The following is a 7,255-nucleotide window of genomic DNA, read 5'->3' as shown; positions in this document are numbered from 1 at the left end:
AGTGGACGTGCCCAAGTCCTATGGGAGTACACTATAAACTACATGTCATGGTATCAGCGTATCACCCATCGATTCATTCAAAACCCTGTACATAGATCAGGATTTGACAGAGATGGTCATGATAGAGTCACCATGGCTGAAGTGGTAAAATTAAAATTTTAGATACAATTTTTAATATATTTGTTAAGTTCAAGGGTAGCAAAAATGATTTTGATGATAACAAAAATTGTTTCTCATTTATTTATACCTATTCAACGTCTCCTATACTTTTAAATTCTCCATCTTACATACATATAATTTAGGTCGATCGAAGTTTGGCAGTTTGTTTGGGTTCGTTTCTGTGTAACTTAGGTCAACCGAAGTTGGCCAGAAAATTTGGCCCACATCTTAAGTCAACCTATAAGTCGACTGATCTTGTGCCTAAGGATGCTGGATAACTTAGGTCAACAGGAGATAGTATCTTCATTAGACCGAAGTCGATGAGAAAGTCAGCCTCTGATCTTAGGTCGATTGATCCTCTATCCGAAGATGGGTCTTCAACCCTTTGGATAACTTAGGTCGAACAAAGTTATGACTTTCTGTCGACCAAAGTTCAACAATCTCTCTATTATTTTTGACTCTTCGTATCTCTTACTCAATACACGCCATTTGTTTCCTTTTGCACCACAATTTATCCTTGTACTTCATTTCCTCTTTTTTTTTGGGTCTGATTTTCATGTTTAAAAGGTAAATGTTTTTTGTGATAAAGTTGCTTTTTAGCTTGCTCTTTTTCAGTTTATTTGTTTTGTTCTAACATCCTTGCCATTTTTTTTCTCCTTAAAGCTTATGGTTAATTATGCTACAGGTTGTCCCCTTTTGCTAATTCTTTGACCTGCTGTACAAATTATTTTTTGATGATTTCATTCCAACAGCTGTTGAAAAGATCGATTAAAAGGCTGAAAAAGCTGAGTTTATTTATTTATTTATTTATTTGAATTTCAAAACTACTCACTCCCTCATGTGTAACAGCTAGTGTCCTTGAAGCTCCTGATATAAATATAAGGGATGCCCTGAATGATGAGCAATCATTGATTGAGAAAATAAACTTCAAAGAGCTTTGAAAATAAGGGTGCAAGTCCAATTGTTGAAGATTTGCTACTGTGAAAGATAGCTGGTTGCTTTTTTCGGTTTGGTTTGGATTGGTTGTAAGTTTGTTTGTTTTACTCGCTTGTTGTGTGAGGGGTTATTGCTACTTGTATGCTAGGGTATTGTCTTGCTTAGGTAAGGGATTTTCTGTTGGTTTTAGCTCCATACCAAAAGCTAGTGTTATTTTACCCTTAGGATGCTATTAGCATTCGCTTGCTACAAAAATTTTAAATTATTTCAAATGGACGTTAAAAGTGTTTTCCTAAATAGATATTTAATCGAAAAGGTATATGTAGAACAACCCCCCCCAGGTTTTGAAAGTGATAAATATCCAAATCATGTTTATAAGTTATCAAAAGCTTTATATGGATTAAAACAAACTTCTAGAGCTTTATATGAAAGATTAAGTAAATATCTCCTAGATAATAATTATATGAGAGGAAAAATAGATACAACTCTTTTATCAAAAATGAAAAAGGCGATAAACTAATTATTCAAATATATGTAGATGAGATTATTTTCGAAGCTACTAATGAAAATATGTGAAAAGATTTCTCTAAGTGTATGCAAAAAGAATTTGAAATAAGTATGATAGGAGAATTAAATTATTTTCTAGGTTTGCAAATAAAACAATTAAAATAGGGCATTTTTATAAGTCAATCCAAATATGTTAGAGATCTTCTAAAGAAATTTGAGCCAGGATAAAATAAAGTTAGTCCAACCCCTATGAGTACCTCAACCAAGCTAGATAAAGATGAAACTGGGAAATATGTTGATCAAAAGAAATATAGGGGAATGATTGGCTCATTACTATATTTAATAGCAAGTAGGCCTGATAGTATGCTAAGTGTGTGCTTATGTGCTAGATTTCAAACAAACCCTAAAGTGTCTCATTTAGCATCAAGAAAGAGAATTTTAAATATCTTTTAGGAACGAAAGATCTAAGCCTTTGGTATCCAAAAGGATCTTCATTTGAATTGATAGGGTACTCAGATGTTGATTTTATTGGTAGTAAGGTTGATAGGAAAAGTACAAGTGGGATGTGCCATATTTTAAGAAATTCCCTTATCTCTTGGTTTAGTAAGAAGCAAACCGCTATTCCACACTCAACAGCTAAAGCTGAATATATTGCAGGTAAGAGTTGTTGTGCTCAAATCTTATGGATAAAACACCAAATGGAAGATTATGGAATTTAATTTGATCACATTTCCATTAGGTGAGACAATACTAGTGCAATTTAATTAACAAAAAATCCCATTCTTCACTCTAGAACCAAACATATTGAAATAAGGCATCATTTTATTAGAGAACATGTAAAAGATGGGAACATAGATTTAGAATATGTAAACACTAATGATCAATTAGTTGATATTTTTACAAAACCATTGGGAGAAGATCAAATTTGCAAAATTAGAAAAGAATTGGATATGATGAATTTATCGGAATAATATGTGGTCTTGTGATTAAGTGGTCTTAAATAGTTAAAGCTATTTGTTCTTTGTATTTCTTTCAGTCTTTCTGCATGCTCTGTATCTTCAGTTGACCTAATTTCAAAGTTCAGTAGACCAAAGTTGTGTTGATTCAAGGGTGGCATTCTTCCCATCTTCGATCAACCTAAGTTCTTAGGTCAGTCGACCGAAGCTTTAGTGGTTCGATGCTAAGGCTTTTTGCCCATCTTCAATCGACCGACACAAAGTTCAGTCGATCGAAGTTACCATGAATACAGAAACCCTAAGTCAATCGACGCTTATTTAAAGGACTTTTGAGAATCATTATTTTCCTCACTCGTGCTCTTTCTCTCTAGTTCTCTCAATCGACCCATCTCTACATCAATCCAACCTATTTTTTCTCACTTTCAAATGGCCCCACATCCTATATCTAGAAAGAGGCCACAATAATCCTCATTTGAAAGAGCCTCTAAAGCCAGGTATGACTTTGACACATCAGCATTCATTTATGAAAAAATAGCCACGTGTTTTGACAAGATGAAGGAACGACAAGTGCTTCTCGGTCACAAAGTCAAGTTTGATGAACTCAAGAAAGAGGGTTTCGATTTGGCAGTTTTCCTAAGTAAGTGGACCTCTTTTCTTACCCTTCATGAGCCTATCTATCCAAATCTTGTACGGCTTCTTTATGCAAATCTTGTCACTCTTGATCACCCATTTCGTATATCTTCTAGAGTTAGGGGCATTGATATTGAGTTTAACGAAGTGATTTTTTCATCAACTTTTTGATATCATCTCTGACAACTATGCTATTGAAATTCTTGAAACTCAACAATGGACTTTTAAAATTCCCAACTTTGACCTTATTACCATCGTTCGTGCTCTCACTCACCCAGAATTTGACCACTGGCAAAGATCTTGATATCCCGACTCGTCATCTCCATCTTATCATCTGTCACTACATTGTTCCAAAAAGTGGGTCCTTTGATCATATTCATTCTTTGAGTTCGAAATCCTTTGGTGTCTTGTTCAAAAAATTTCTATTGACTTGCCTTATATAATAAATTCGTCACATGGACATTTATGATCCTAAACGACCCACTCCACTTCCATATGGTATGTTTCTTACCCGCATCTTCAATCACTATAATGCACCTCTCGAAAATAAACACTCAATCTCTTTCAAGTCCATCGATAGGATCTACACTGGCACGTTGTGCCAAATGCGATGCATCAAGCTTTAAGGCATGTGGCAAAAGAACCCAAATTTCTATGGAAATGCTCTTGATGATTCTCCTGATGAAGAGGAAGAGTATGCTCGTGCCACCGAGATGCCTCCAACTCCTATTCACGATCTACTCGCCCCGGTCCTAAACTTCAGGACATTCTTGATGTAACATCCCGTTCGAGCGATAGGAAGGACCGGAACAACTTACCCTGATGGGCCTACACGAACTTCCCAGGGGGGTCACCCATCCTTGGATTGCCCTAGGTCAAGCACGCTTAACTTGGGAGTTCTTTGCCAACATTCAGCCCAAAAGGTATCCAGCTGGTGTTGTTTCCTTTCTTACACTATCCTCGATATATACTAACTTCTCTGGGCTCTCGGGGTATTACACTTGATGCCATTCACACCGTGGGTGCTCGAGTCTCACTTATTGAGAACCGGATCACCAGGCTTGAAAGCCATTTTATGCCGCCTCTATCTCAGGAGTAGTTTTTGTTTTGTTTTTGTTTGTTTGTTTGTTTGATAATGACAAAAGGGGGAGAAAGATCTTCATGTTTTCATCGCTTTTGTTCTTCCTTGCCTTATGAATGTAATGTTGCATCATGACAAAATGCTTTCCTTATTGTGTTATTCTTATCTTTTCTTTTATGCATATACTTAAGGGGAGCATTCTCTTAGGGGGAGTAATGTTTTTAAAACATGAAAATTTTTGTCATCATCAAAAAGCGGGAGATTGTTAAGCTCAAGGGTAGCGAAAATGGTTCTGATGATAACGAAAATTATTTCTCATTTATTTATACCTATTCAACATCTCCTATACTTTTAAATTCTCCATCTTACATACATAAGCATCTTTGGTCGACCGATACTTTAGATAAGTCGACCGAAGGCAGTTTGTTTGGGTTTGTTTTTATGTAACTTAAGTCGACCAAAGCTTCTCTTAAGTCGACTGAAGTTGGCTAGAAAGTTTGGCCCACATCTTAAGTCGACCTATGAGTCGACTGATCTTGTGCCTAAGGATGCTGGATAACTTCACTACAAAAAAACAGGCATTTAGCGGCGGTTTTTAACCGCCGCTAAATCAGCCGTCGTGGAGCTTTTAGCGGCGGTTTTGACCAACCGCTGAATAACAACCGCTAATCACATTTTTTTGCGGCGGTTTTAAAACCGCCACAAAATTAGTGATTTAGCGACGGTTTATAAAATATATAGCGGCGGTTTTCCAACCGCCGCAAAAATAAAAAAATTAAAAATTTTAATTTTAGCGGCGGTTTTTTAAAACCGTCACAAAAATAAAAAAAAAATTAAAAATTTTAATTTTAGCGGCGGTTTTGAAAATCATCGCAAAAATAAAATAAATTAAAATAAAATTAAAAATTTTAATTTCTTCCACCCCCGGCCGCCTGTGCCCAGCCTCCCCTTCCCCAGAGTTTCGATCCTGCAACCTCCACTGTGCATGTGTGTGCGCGCGACCGTCTAATCTGCCAAGCCCCCTTGTTATATAACCACATATATAAATTATATACCAAAACAACCACTACTTTTCATAATTATATTTTATATTTTTTAATATAAATTAAAAAATATTAATTAATTTATTATTTTTTAAAAGAGTAAAGGAATAAATTAAAAATAAATTAATTGAATTAAATTAACTAAATTAATTGATTAAAAATAAAAAAAAAATTATATATTTTTAAAATTATTAAAATTTTGTTAAATTTATTTTTATTTTAATTTTTTTAATTAAATTTTTAATTATCTAGTGGTGAACCCATGTGATATATGGGAGAGTTTAATTTAAAAATAAAAAAATAAATTTATTATTTTAAATAATTTTAATAGAATTGATAATTATAATTTTTTTTAATCTTTAATCATGTTGAAAAAATTTAACTTTACTTAATTATTCACTATTCAATATACTAATGGAAAACACTTTAATTTAATATACTGTTATTCAATTAATGTATTAAAGAATAATTAACATATTAAATAGGTCACTTGAGAAAATACTTATAAATTTTTTTTATTATATTATATTTATTTATAAATAAATATTTTCACTTAAAAACGTTCGTTATTTTCTATTTACTATATGATAATTATAAATATAAATTAAAACTCTTAAATATGAGTAAGAATAAGTTTTTTCAATAATAACAAAATTTTAAAAAAATTAATTTTGATTTCTTCCATAGTCTTAAAAATGTGATACTTTAAATATTAATTAGCATTGAAAAACTTTAGTATTGAAAAATCATAGCATTTGACAACCTTAAATAATTTTTTATGAATTTGTTAAGACATCACATTTTCAAAACTATAATATCATTATTAAAGTAATTAATAATTAATTAATCACTACCTTAGATTTAATGCAAGTTTTTGAGGGAAAAAATTCATCATTGATTGACACTTGGCAAAATACTTTATTTGACTATCATATTTTAATATTATATAAATATACATAGAATAAAGATATAAAAATAATATTTTAAATAAATGAATAATTTTCTATGACTTAATTAATAGTTTAAATTGTCTATTAATATTTCTCATAAAACTCATGCAAATTTAATACAAAACAATTAGCATTGAAAAACTCGTATATTTAAAATTTATTATTAATTTTACAATAATCAGTACATATTAATGTAAATTATGTAAATTATTAATGTAATAAGTAATAAATGCAAATCATTAATGCAAGTTTTGGGAGAAAATTTTATTACTACTTATTATTTCAAAAGAATTGAAAATTTAAAATTATTAATACAAATTACAAAATATAAATTATTAATACAATAAGTATTAATTGCAAATCATTGATTAATGCAAGTTTTGGGAGGAAATTTCTTTTTTCAAGACTATGCTACTTTTATATATATAAAGATGCAAATTACAAAATATAAATTATTAATGTAACAAGTACTAAATGTAAATCATTAATGCAAGTTTTGGGGGGAAATTTTATTACTACTTATTACTTCAAAACAATTGAAAATTTTAAATTATTAATGCAAATTACAAAATGTAAATTATTAATACAATCAGTATTAAATTGTAAATCATTAATTAATGCAAGTTTTAGGAGGAAATTTCTTTTTCAAGACTATCCTACTTTTATATATATAAAGATACAAATTATAAAATATAAATTATTAATGCAATAAGTACTAAATGCAAATCATTAATGCAAGTTTTGGGAGAAAATTTTATTACTACTTATTACTTCAAAGTATTTGAAAATTTTTTAAATTAATAAATAACAAATTACAAAATAAAAAATATTAAAATATAATAAGTAATTCAATTACAAATCAATAATTAATGCAAGTTTTAGGAGGAAACATTTCTTTTTCAAAACTATCCTACTTTTATATATATAAAGAAGCAAATTAAAAAATATAAGATTCATTAATGCAATAAGTAGTAAATGCAAATCATTAATGCA

This window comes from Diospyros lotus, chromosome 15, assembly GCF_014633365.1.
Source record: "Diospyros lotus cultivar Yz01 chromosome 15, ASM1463336v1, whole genome shotgun sequence".
NCBI lineage: Eukaryota > Viridiplantae > Streptophyta > Magnoliopsida > Ericales > Ebenaceae > Diospyros > Diospyros lotus.
This window is presented reverse-complemented; position numbering follows the sequence as displayed.